At 37.4% G+C, this 14,295-nt stretch overlaps 1 pseudogene; it reads right to left on the bottom strand.

Moving 5' to 3' along the window:
• Positions 1-11,396: 11,396 nt before the first annotated feature.
• LOC125775910 (small nucleolar RNA U3) lies at positions 11,397-11,573 on the bottom strand (annotated as a pseudogene).
• Between the last annotated feature and the right edge of the window lie 2,722 nt (positions 11,574-14,295).

Here is a 14,295-nt window from a genome sequence, read left to right as displayed (position 1 = left end):
TACGAATATAATGTAAGGGAAATAAATAGTCATAGTACTCTTCTAAGAATTGCCACCAAATTATTACTTTAAATATTATTAATATTTACGATTTACTAAAGGGTGATTTTTTAAGAGCTTGATAACTTTTTTTAAAAAAAAAACGCATAAAATTTGCAAAATCTCATCGGTTCTTTATTTGAAACGTTAGATTGGTTCATGACATTTACTTTTTGAAGATAATTTCATTTAAATGTTGACCGCGGCTGCGTCTTAGGTGGTCCATTCGGAAAGTCCAATTTTGGGCAACTTTTTCGAGCATTTCGGTCGGAATAGCCCGAATTTCTTCGGAAATGTTGTCTTCCAAAGCTGGAATAGTTGCTGGCTTATTTCTGTAGACTTTAGACTTGACGTAGCCCCACAAAAAATAGTCTAAAGGCGTTAAATCGCATGATCTTGGTGGCCAACTTACGGGTCCATTTCTTGAGATGAATTGTTGTCCGAAGTTTTCCCTCAAAATGGCCATAGAATCGCGAGCTGTGTGGCATGTAGCGCCATCTTGTTGAAACCACATGTCAACCAAGTTCAGTTCTTCCATTTTTGGCAACAAAAAGTTTGTTAGCATCGAACGATAGCGATCGCCATTCACCGTAACGTTGCGTCCAACAGCATCTTTGAAAAAATACGGTCCAATGATTCCACCAGCGTACAAACCACACCAAACAGTGCATTTTTCGGGATGCATGGGCAGTTCTTGAACTGCTTCTGGTTGCTCTTCACCCCAAATGCGGCAATTTTGCTTATTTACGTAGCCATTCAACCAGAAATGAGCCTCATCGCTGAACAAAATTTGTCGATAAAACACATTTCGAACCGAACACTGATTTTGGTAATAAAATTCAATGATTTGCAAGCGTTGCTCGTTAGTAAGTCTATTCATGATGAAATGTCAAAGCATACTGAGCATCTTTCTCTTTGACACCATGTCTGAAATCCCACGTGATCTGTCAAATACTAATGCATGAAAATCCTAACCTCAAAAAAATCACCCGTTATAAGTTTGGTCCCCTTACAATAGAAACTTTCAAATTGTTAGCTCATTTCGTTACTAGCGCACGCCCTGTATGACTAACTTTTGTCAGTAAAAATTTTGTTGAATTGTGCTTAGGAATGCATTTTGGCAAAATTTGCAATTTATTAAGGTGAATTGTCGGTTATATAAAGAAAGAGACATTGAATGAAAAATTCAAAAAACCTCTGCCAGCATGCAGCAGTACCATAGACCAGAATCAAAACAAAAAAAATTTACATTTTTCTCGATCATCCAGAAATGAAATTTGAAACTGTTGGGAATTGTAAGTGCGGCAACTACTTAATCGCCTAGGTAAATAAAAAAATCGTATTTATTAACAAAGAAACTCTTTTTACACACATTGCGACAAAAAAGGACCCGGAAACTGAAAGTAAATCGCAAAATATTTAATTATTTATCAATATTTATTTTGTCTCTTTCAGTGAATTTTTTTATTCGCTATTTTATCCTTTTGATCGACTGAAACCAGATTCAAAGGAGGGGCAATTTCAGTTTGGAGACATGAAAAAGTCACACGAAGCCAACTCTGGTGAATACGGTGGTTGATTGATAATGTTAATTACATATTAAAATCGATGAGCGTCTTGGCTCAATGCGATAGTGCATTATCCTCGTGTAAATTCCATGAATTGTGAACAGCTTAGTAATGCATCAAACTACAAATATCAAAAAACAATAATCTTGATTTTTGAGCGGCTTTGGCGTGGCTTTTTTAGTTTCGGTTAATTTTTTCCCTTCATTTCAATAATTGTTGGCTTAGTTGCATGTCAAAATCATAAACCCATGTCTAATCAGCAGATATAATGCTCCCCTCGAATGTGAGATCTGAATTCGCACTATCTAGCGTGTTCAAGGAGACCAGTTTACGGTACTCTTTTTGAAAAACATCTAGCTTTATCGGGACGAGTCTAGAAAGAACGCTTTTATACCCGAAATTTCCACCAAAATCCCTAACGATAGGAACGCACGCTCTTTTTCCTTCTCTCTAACACTTACCTGACGATTTTCACGTAACATATCTTCACTTTTGAGGAGGTCGAAGATCATCCAGAACGAGGCATGTCTTCAACTAATGTTCCTCGTGCTTTTTTGTTACAATGTATGCTCATTTCATACCGTGGTGTACCGGTAGTATATTAAGACATTTACGCAGGATTTTTGTTTTTCCTTTTGTTTTTTTTTTAAGAACGAGCAAAATCGTACATACAGGGTGGCTGATGAAAGCCGCTACCAAAAAAAAAATTAAATAAAAAAATTAAATAATTTTTTTTGTCTATTTAATGAATCTGGTTAATTTTTTCTTATTTTGCAGATTGTCTTTTACATTTAACAAAAATGGATAACTGGGACACTGAAACAAGAATTTGGATTGTCCGCCGCTATCACGCGCTGGAGTCCGTAGTTTCGGTTCAAAGAGAGTATAGCCGCACGTTTGGCGGCAATCCTCCGAGCAGTTGGACCATAATGAGACTTGTAAACAATTTTGCCGAGCATGGGACAGTCAACAGAAGACCTTACCATCGAAACCCTTCAGTTCGAAAGGAGGAAACAATCGCTGCTGTAGCTGCTGCCATACAAACAATCCTCGTGTTTCGACAAGAAGCTTATCTGCTCAAATGGGTGTAAGCAGACAGTCATTACAGCCAATTATGCACAAAGATTTGGACTTATTCCCACATAAAATTCAAATGGCCAACAAACTGAACGCTGCAGACTTGCCGATTCGCTTGGAATTTTACCAGAAAATGCTTCAAATGGTGGAAGAGGATGGAAACATGTTGAACTGTCTTTTTATGTTTGACGAGGCCCATTTCGATTTAAACGGCAACATAAACAAACAAAATTGTCGAATATGGAGTGCTTCCAACCCACAGATACTCCATGAGACGGAATTGCATCCACTTCATGTCACAGTGTGGTGTGCAGTTTCATCACACTGCATTGTCGGACCCTACTTCTTCGGAGAAAACGGTCACACCGTTACGATTACTGGAGACCGTTACTTGTGCATGTTGAGAGAGTTTTTCTATCCAGAATTACGCCGAATGAGAATTTCTTTCAACTCTGTGTGGTTTCAGCAAGATGGTGCAGCTCCTCACATAGCCCAACCTGTTATGACAGAATTGCGTCGAAAATTTCCCAATAAGCTGATATCCAGAAACTCCACATTCCGTTGGCCACCCAGGTCGCCTGACCTTACTGCACCTGACTTTTTGTTGTGGGGTTATTGGAAACAGGAAGTCTACAAAGCAAAACCAATAAATTTGAATGAACTAAGGCAATCCATTCGAGAAACAATTGCAGCTATTCCTGTCTCAACTCTCCAAGCAGTAATGAACAACTTTTTGGTAAGATGCCGCACATGCATCAACGAGCAGGAGGGGCATTTAAATTCCATTATTTTTAAAGCTATTTTTAATAAAATTGAATGAGCTTTAACATGAATACAAGGAAAATGAATTCCGTACACTGAAAAAAAAATATATTTCAGTTTCTTAATGTAGCACAATTCATCAGCCACCCTGTAGTTTGTTTGAAATTCAGTTTATGGTAAAATTTTCATATTTCTAAGCATAGAAATATGTAAATATGTCATTAATATCCCTTCATTCACCCCTTTATAGTATTAAAGATAGTTAGAATATTTAAAGAAGATTTTTTAAAACCTTAAACATTATTGGTATATTTTTAAGAATTGTGATGTTCGACGATTGACATCAATAGTAAGCAGATGATACAAATATTACTCATACGCAATGACAAACATTAACATTCTTTCAGCCCCGGCTTATCCTCACAAATAAATAATGTACCATTGCTAGTTCAAATCAGGAGCAAGAAATTAGCACAGCCACTTACAATGTCAACGCTACAAGTCGAACTAAGAACTCTTTGAGCAAGACTTCGGCCTAACGATCGTAAAACCAGCTATTCTCAGTATTCTTTTAGCCAAAGGGAATGCACATTTCTTATAACACTTTTATTTCCAAAACTTAAAGTAAACAGTAAATAAAACAGTGGCGTTTATTGCGCTGGTTGAGTGGTTTGCTGACTAGTTCATTTTTAATGTATATCATGGTACAGCATTTGTTCCTAGTTTGTGGGTTATCTCCGTGTATATTGGTTACTGTAAATGTGTTCTGCTTGATTTTGTGGCTTCAAAGACATTTGAATGACAGCCAAAGAGTGGCGCGGACAGTTATACTAACTTTTTAGTGGTCATCAGTCAAATGGCAACGAAATATACAAATTGCTCTCTTATGGATACTTAAGCTTCGTAAGTTTATATTTATCATAGCTCTTAGTCACCAAGACCATAAAAACTAGCAATAGTGAGTATATACATATAAAGTAAATTGTACATCGACTTCTATACATACATTTCATGGGACAAAAAATTTGGTAGCGGCCGAAATTGTTTTCAAATTTACTACAGCTACATTACTTCTCCTAAAAATTCGATGGTCAACATGATAATACGTACTCTACTTACGGCACATGTTATGATCTGCACTTTTCGTTTAGTTTTCTTTTCCTTTAGTTTTTGCCTTAGGACATATGTATAAGATAAGAAAAAATTTAACATTATGGTGCGTTCAAAAAATAACGCTTTCATTTGCAATAGTGTAGGTTAAGTACTGCTCATTTTGAAAAAATGTTCTAAGTATAGAAAATACAATTGTATTATAGCTGCAGTTTATTTAATAATTGCTTCTATTTTAACCTGACATCTTTGTTGGCAATTTGCAACTAAATTTTTCGCATATTCTACAGGAATCGACATAAGGGTCTGTTGCGGCAACCGAAAAAATTTTTTGTTGTTGTTCACCGTTCACATTTCCAGGTGAATCACATATCTCCGAAACCAGTCCCACAATTTCAACAAAAAAGGTAGGTAGTACTATTCTGACCATCCCATGTGAAAATTTTTTTTTGCCAGTGCGAAAAATGGCGAAATCGAACTACAGCCACGCCTAGCTTCCATATAATACAAATTTAAATTCCCTAGAATTCTTACTCTTTCCAGTATTTTACAAATCAGGCACCACAGAGGTATATAAGAACAAAGCTTCACTCAAATAGTGCCTATGAGGTATCAAGTCTAAAAATTGTAAACCGGACCATAACTGTTCAAGCCACTATGTACGATTATGGAAAGCCCAGTGCATGGTGGTAAGTTTTTATTAGAAATAACGTGAGCTATCTTAACAAAATTAAGTGGGTACATGTATGTGCCAAAATGACTAAACTAGTGTATTTGCCGTAGCCTCATATAATTCACTTTGGGACTTTCTAACATCCGGTTGAATTTACTCGTTACTACTTCTTACTCCCATATACTACATATGTATAGTTAATGATTCTCGTTTTTCTAACAAACCTTATGCCGAATATATCGGTCATATCAGTTATACATAGTAACTATATATATATATTAACTCATTTGGTTTCCGAATCTCTTGCACCTTAAAGTATTTCTCTGGCCTTGATTCTTGCAATTTGCAAGATTATACAAGGTTTGGTTGCACGCGAAACCCATTCTTACTTTTTTAGTGTGGTGGCGTGTTAATAGTATGCAGGATTGGCAAAAATAAATAAAATCGGGTCGAAACAACCTGTTTCGGAATTTCTATGTTAATCGGATCCCAATTTATTTAAAAATTTATAAATACAGTAGAATCTTGATAACTGCAACACTCTCTAGTCCGAACAATGGATATAACCAAAAAGATGACAAATATTCCATCGAATAGGAAGTTCAATCGATCGATTGCCAGTATGAACGATACAATCTACTGGTTTATAAATAACTTCAACAGTTTTGTACACAGGTAGATAGATCATTCCATCGAGTTTCGATTTTCCTTACCGGGATTCTGTCCCGATCGACATAGACGTTTTCGGGTGATAGCCGTACTCCACTCTTGACAAGCTCGTCTACCATCTTATTGTCCTTGCTGAATGCTTGAAACATACTGCAGTGGCCGGGCAGCTGAAAAGGCTGCCTTATTCATAACTCTAATTTTACCGCGGAGTGTTCAGTAGAGAGATCTAGTTCAAAAGTCGCCGTTGAAATAGTTTATAGAGCTTCCGTTATGCTAAGTACAAAAAATATCCATCAAAAATAAGTAAGACTCTTATTTTTAGTGCTGGCTGATATACTACCAAGCCTTAGATAAAAGTGAGAATTGCGATTAATATACATATTCTTCCTTACTGGCGTAGACACCGCTTACGTGATTACAACCGAGTTAACAACAGCGTGCCAGTCGTATCTCCTTTTCGCTACGTGGCGACAATTGGATATTCCAAGCGAATCAATGTCCTTCTCCACCTGGTCCTTCCAACGGAGTGGAAGTCTTCCTCTTCCTCTCCTTCCCCCGTCGGGTACTGCGTCGAATAATTTTAGAGCTGGAGTGTTTTCATCCATCCGGACAACATGACCTAGCCAGCGTAGCCGCTGTCTTTTAATTCGCTGAACTATGTCAATGTCGTCGTATATCTCATACAGCTCATCGTTCCATCAAATGCGATATTCGTCGTGGCCAACGCGCAAAGGACCATAAATCTTTCGCAGAACCTTTCTCTCGCAACTCGCAACGTCGACTCATCAGTGGTTGTCATCGTCCAAGCCTCTGCACCATATAGCAGGACGGGAATAATGAGTGACTTATAGAGTTTTGTTTTTGTTCGTCGAGAGAGGACTTCACTTCTCAATTGCCTACTCAGTCCGAAGTAGCACCTGTTGGCAAGAGTTATCCTTCCAGGCTGAGATTGTTGGTGGTGATTATACTGGTTTCAAAATAGACGAAATTATATACGACTTCAAAATTATGACTGTTAGCAGTGACGTGGGAGCCAAGTCACGATTGCGACGACTGTTTATTTGACGACAGGAGATATTTCGTCGTGCCCTCGTTCACCACAAGATCCATTTGCTTTGCCTCCGTGTCCAGTCTGGAGAAAGCAGAACTAACGGCGCGGGTGTTGGGGCGATGATATCAATATCATTGGCATACACCAGCACCTGTACACTCTTATAAAAGGTTGTACCTGCTCGATTAAGTTCTGCAGCTCGAATTATTTTTTCCAAAAGTAGGTTTAAGAAGTCGCACGAAATAGATTCGCCTTGTCTGAAACCTCGTTTGATGCCGAACAGCTCGGAGAGGTCCTTCCCGACCGTGACGGAGCTTTTGGTGTTGCTCAACGTCAGTTTACACAGACGTAATAGTTTTGCGGGGATACCAAATTCAGATATCGCGGCATGCTTTTCGTGCTGTCGAAAGCAGCTCTAAAATCGACGAAGAAGTGGTGTGTGCCGATTCTCCCTTCACGGGTCTTTTCCAATATTTGGCACATGGTGAATATCTCGTCGTCTCTCGTGAACGATCGTGACGTTGTGAGGTAGGTAGTCTATTTTCTCTCCGCTGCGATACGTCACCAGCTGTTCTTTTGCGTTCTCCGCAAACCAATAGCTTCGGTTGCAGCTGTACGTAAGGAGCTTGAAATGCCGGCACTCAGTTCCCTTATACCGATTTGTTGATGAGTGCTCCCAGAGAGCAGGAGTGCAAGCCGAGTAGAAAATAGTTGGTCTGTCTGTTGTGATTGCAGCTTCCCGACATCGAACTTTCCTTCTGTTTGTTAACGTGCGTTCTTTGCTGCATGACACTGGAGACATGTCGTCCGTCAATCACAACATGATCGATCTGGTTGGATGGTATTTCGATCCGGAGACAGCCAGGTAGCTTGATGAATTTTTCTGTGCTGGAATCTAGTACTACAGATAACCATATTTCGGGTCCCGGCGAAGTCGATCAGCCTCAACCCATTTGGGGGCACCCTCGATGAGGCTCCATCGCATTTCTTGAACGGCGATGACGTCAGCCTTCAGTCTAACGAGGACATCAACTAACTGGGCAGCGCACCTTCCCAATTAAGGTACCGGGCGTTCCAGGTGAATGCCCTTAAATCGTAGTCCTTAATTCGTTTGCCATGGTCGTCATCAAAAGAGGAGTTTCTCATCCGAGGCAGTTGGTAATCTTTCATTGGGGGCACTTTTTACGTGGAGGGTCCCAAACCCAGCGCACAACCCTGTGCGGGGGGTGTTTCGCCTTCTCAAAGACCGGAAGTCGTGAGCTGATTGAGCCATATGTAAAAGAATTGTTTCTGACCTCTCCCAAGTGACCACTCAGAGAACTTTCCTCACTCGCATGAACTTCTACACGTGACTGTATTGTGTTATGATATTATAAATCCTGATTGTAGACATCTACGAAAAAATCGAAAATCCAATAAGAGATTTTTCCATTATTACTTTCTGTGGTTTCCACAAACTAAAAGCAATTGCGATATGCATAAGACACCAATTGTATTTGGTTTTTGCAATATTTAGTTATATGAAAACATTGAAATACCTACATATATGTATATAGTATGAATAACTGAAGACATGACACTATATTTATATTCGTAGCAGTACCTGCAGTTGCTGCTTAGCTTAAATTATCGAGAACGAGTGCTGCTTCGGTAAACTACATGAAATGCACGGCAAACAGCTCAAGTTACAAGTAGTTAAAACTTTAAACATTCGACCCGAGGCAATGTTAGCAAACATTGCAATTTACAAACATACAGACATAGGTGCAATAGGGTGTCTGTTACTTCCAAAGTTCAATTTTTGCTTTAAAATTAAGAATACAACATAAACATACTCTTTATTTGTTATTTAAGGCATGTCTAAAATGCCCTATCTTTTAAAACAACAACTCTAAATAATATTCTAATATAAAGTTTTTCGCTCCACTAACAAATTTTAGTGATTTTAACCCTGAACTGGATATATTACGTTTTTCCGAAGAAATTGTTCAGATCGGATCACTACAGCACATATTTGCCATATAAACTGACCGTTCAAACTTAAGATAAAGATCTTTTTGTACCTTTTTATGCCACAAAAACTGCACCTGTGAAGGGTAAAAACAATGACTTCATCGAATATTTCTAAAAAAAACAATAAACTAGGAAATAACGGACACCCTAATGTGCAGTTATATTCGAACGAAGTCAAGTGAAAGCAAGTTTGTGTGCAATAGGTGTTACTGCTGAGGTAACTACTAGAAAGTTGGTCGATTGGTTGGTTTTGATCTTTAAATATTGCCACCAACAAAAAGGTTTGAAGGGGGTTACAAGCATTCAGTGTGTGTATATTTTGAGAAGAAGTTTGCAGAGGAATCGATTGTAGATGGATATATTCGTAGATATGTTTATACTTGTATGTACAAGAAAACTCGATGACGCATGAAAAAGTGGTGTAAGTACATATGTATATATGTATATATACTCGTATAAGTATACACACTACAGGCGTTTCAATAGGGAAATGCACGGAGCGAACTTCATGTCAGTTGTAGTTTAGTAATGTTATGTAAATGCCACAAAAGTTGCTCAACCGAAAAATCGTAAAAAATCGTTACACAAACTCACTTGTTGAAACGATGAAAGCATTTCTGTATTTTAGTAAATTGCTTGCGTAGTTGCCTTTGACACCGACTGGCTGTAGATACGAGCATTGATAGGACGGCTCTCAGCACAAATTTCGGGTTAAAGAGTCAACGTAAAATTTAAAGTTGTTAAATAGCGACGATTGTTCGCCTAAGCCTTTATCGGAATGGTTGCGATGAAATCAATTCTCGCGAATTTATTGTAATAGGGCCATACATACAAATATAGATAGATCACGTTTAGCATGTAATTCTGTATATTATATCCACCAATGCTCGTTTTTCTGTAAAAAATAACATACAAAAACCTTTACAAAATCTGTGTGATATATAAGGCTTTACCTGATATAAAGCACCCATTTGGAATGTTTTTTCAAAAAAAATAATATATAAACATTACCTTTGGGTCTAAATCTTGTCTTTATTTCTTATTTTTAGTACCAACCCATAAAATCGTTTTTAGTCAGCGACTACCTAAAAACTCCCATAAGTATATTAACTTCAATTAGTTATTTAATTAAAAAAAAACTCTGCGTATAAAATCACCTTTCAGCCAATTGAAGTGAAGGCTGTGAAAGGACTTTATCGCGAGAAGAGAATGGAAGAGTGCTGCGACGAATGAAGAGGAACCAAAAAGCAACCGTGATAACATATTAAAACAGCTCTAAGACGACTTAAAAGCAACAATAACCAAAGTGCCTTTGGATTAGGGATATGTTCTAACTGCAGAACAAGATTTGGTTGGTTGGTTGAAGACCTTCTCCCAGCGGACAGAGGGCAGAAATTGCCCGCGGTAAGGTATACTGGTCATAAGAGGTGACTAAAATACAATAAGGACTATTTCTGTTATTGAGCTTGTCTCGAAATATATTCAATTATAATCAGCTTGAACTGATGTTATAGGCTTTAAAAAAAGTGCGTGGAGTCCCTACGCGCGGACGAAGTTATACTTCTTAGTGATATTTAGAAATGCATACCGTATGAAACAAAACTAGAAAACTTAAATTCACATTTTATAAATTTATTATGCACATAAAATGAAGAATAAAGCAAAGTCTAAATGAAGGAATTTTGACTCAGAAAGTAGTTCCGTCTCTTCGTTGCGGAAGAGAATATGCAGCGTAATCATCTCTCTTTTGTTCTTCGCCAATTTGGCTGCCGGATTGACTTGTGAAGATCAATTTTTTGTTGGTGACATATTCATATGTGTACGCATATGTATGTTTGTATGCTTGTGATTTATTTGTTCGGCAATGTATGCAAATATATGTACATATAAGTATATATGAATGTATGAACATGCAAGTCAATGCGCGCACATGCGTATACATACACTCATATGAGCATGTGCAGATACACAAGATAGGATAGAAGATGTATGCCTTTTAACATCGTATACTATACAAATAAATATTTTTCTTACTAATAGAAATTAAAATAAAGAAAAATATTTATTTTTATAGTATACGATGTTAAAAGCAAAAAATTAAAAATTTATTCTGTCGGGATTCGAACCTGTGGCACTCGTAGCATCTTGACTTTCCAAGCGCTTACCACCAACACCACCATTGACACTTAGGTTGCGCTGACTTAAGTATGATTTGGTTATGCATGTAAGAAACATACGATGGTTCTAATAATTTTGTTTAAGTATAGAAATATGCTTTTGTAAAACATTTGCTTTCGCAAACATACAGACAAATGTGCAAACGACATAATATATGTATGTATAATTGTTTCGCATTTTGCTTCTGAATATCACCAAGAAGTATAACTTCTTCCGCGCGGAGGGACTCCACACGCACCTTTTTTTCATTAAAATCACCACTCAGAAGTCGTTTTATCCCTTGTAAGCGAGCGATTTTCAAAGAAACATTTCTAATATGCCAAAAGACAAAATTAGAAATGAATTTCTTAAATCTCACGCTCCCAGATAAAACGATAACCTCGTCCTCGTGGGTCGATTTCAAAAACCACAGAAATGATTCTGCGTGATTCTGAAAGGCCAACGCAGAGTATTTCAAACAAAAGTCACACAAAATAGTTGAGAATTCGCAGAAAGGCAAACGAAAGAAAAAGAACTATAACTTCAATAATGCACAAGCATACAAACATACATATGCGCACACATGTGAATAGTCACCTCGTCATCGCGTAGAATATGAAGAGACAGAAACATATGTATTTACGGCAGCGTTGTCCACTGCCTATACGCACAATAGCGCACGGACAGTACCAGACACCTCACACCAACATGTCGCGACAAGTGTCTGTGAAAACACTATTGTGCTACTGTATTCAAACTAAAAATAAATTCTGTTGAGATTCGATCGTATGTTTCTTGCATACATAACCAAATCATACTTAAGTCAGCGCAACCTAAGTGTCAATGGTGGTGTTGGTGGTAAGCGCTTGGAAAGTCAAGATGCTAACACAGGTCACAGGTTCGAATCTCAACAGAATAAATTTTTAATTTTTTGCTTTTTAACATCGTATACTATACTAATAAATATTTTTCTTACTAATAGAAAATAAATGTATCATAGCAATATACATATACATAATATGTATATACATATACATAATATTGCTGTGATGCCCTGAGAAGTATAGTCTTAATAAATTTATTATTAATTTTTTGCTTACTAATAGAAATTAAATTTATCACAGCAATATTATGTATATGTTTATGTACATTTATTGCTGTGATAAATTTATTTTCTATTAGTAAGAAAAAAATATTTATTAGTATAGATTTTCAAAAGCACAGAAATGATTTTGTGAATTTATTCATTAAAATCGCCACTCAGAAGTCGTTTTATCCCTTGTAAGCGAGCGATTTCCTTAAATCTCACGCTCCCAGATAAAACCATATACCTCGTGGGCCAGTTTCAAAAACCACAGAAATGATTCTGTGTGATTCTGAAAGGCCAAGAACTATAACTTCAATAATGCACAACCATACAAACATACATATGCGCACACATGTGAATATGTCACCAACCAAAAATTGAAGCATTGTTCTACAAAAACAACAACAGCATAAGCATGGCAACATTGTGTTGTGTTGTTGTGTCGGCCGAGCTATGCCGAAAGAAACGAACAAACGATCGCCGATTGTCACCGCTTCGCTTGCTGCTCGCACATCTTCGCAGACAAGGTTGCGTTACATTCATATGGATGGAGCGAGGTTGCGCAACTTTGCGTTACTTTTATATGGAAGGTTGCGCAACCAGAATCTATCGCAACCTTTTCCGGCGTCGTATAAGAAGTATAACTTCAATAATATTCCTTCTAATGAAAAGATATTTAAAGTACAAGCCGTAAATGTCACAAATTATTTAGTTTTTTTAGCTATAAGATTTTACCGAATGCTTACCACGGGTAGCAGTAAACCCTTGCAATTTGCTCCAGTCTTCTTATTGTGTTTCGCGGAGATTCGTAATGCCTATGGTTTAAATCTAAATGTAGGCAGAACTGAAAAATACAGTTCAGGGTGGAGTCGCATTAAATAATCGAAACAAACTCCGTAATTCATGTCAGCTAAATTAAAAAAAAAATGCAAGAACTGATCAAAATGAAAAGGGAATTTTGTCTATTTCATCTCCTTCATAGTAATCCCCTCCAGCTGCAATACAGCATCAGGCGAATTCGGTGGTTGCGGCAAGATATTAGTAGAAAATGTGACGAAATGATCACGAATAAATAATGCAGTATGTGATGGTGCATTGTCGCACATCATTGTTCAATAATTTCAGACAAACATAGTAAAATTCGAAGAAATCACTTTCAGAGCCTCACAAAACGACGCGTACCTCAAATATTAATGAACATTTTGACGTGAAATTTAGTAAAGATGTCACTAAAAATACTATCAACTTACAGAACCGTCATGAATTCTATCAACAATCCAAGCCGGGAGATCAAATAAATTACTCTATATAGGTCTCTCATCATCCCCGTCTTATTATATGGTGCAGAAACATGGACGATGCTGCTCAGAGATGAAAAGGCACTTGAATCATTCCAGAGAATTGTTCTGGGGAAGGTCTTTGGAGCTGTCCGCCTAAGCGACGAAAATTGCAGAGATGGCACCACGAATTGTATAATCTTTACGGCCTACAAAATTGCAACGAATGCGCTGATTGGGCCATATCGTTCACTTGAATAATTATAAAAAGGGAAAAGCTACTCGATTCGAAATCTAAGGGTGGACAACGGAAGCAAGGGCACCTACGTCTGCACTTTGGATGTGCAACTGGCGTAACCTAACAAAAGATATGGGCAACGATTTATAAACCTTGATCAGACATACATAAGTCTTTCCATGATGAGATTCCAAAAAATACTGAATAAAAATAACATGACAGCTTGACACGACTCACGCGTGATCTGTCAAAAAACGGCTATTGAAAAAGAACTCTACTTGGTTCAGATGTTATCTAATAGTTATTTGCAATTCGCGCTGGATATTTTTTGTTGATATTCAAAACTTGAGAAGCTCGATTAATTTTAACTCGGTATATTTAATTATTTCACTCGTTCAAAATGTAGACAAAAATACCTTGACACACCTTCATCAGTATAAGCATATGGTATATAAGATTACATATGTACCCACAAGTAATAAAGGTGTGATTTCTGGGGCTATGAAATAGCTCGCAATGGCGAAATTGCTTAAAACTTGCACACATACATACATGTATGTATATTTGGTGGTGA

Source organism: Bactrocera dorsalis, chromosome 1 (assembly GCF_023373825.1).
Source record: "Bactrocera dorsalis isolate Fly_Bdor chromosome 1, ASM2337382v1, whole genome shotgun sequence".
In the NCBI taxonomy this organism is placed as follows: domain Eukaryota; kingdom Metazoa; phylum Arthropoda; class Insecta; order Diptera; family Tephritidae; genus Bactrocera; species Bactrocera dorsalis.
This window is presented reverse-complemented; position numbering and strand designations above follow the sequence as displayed.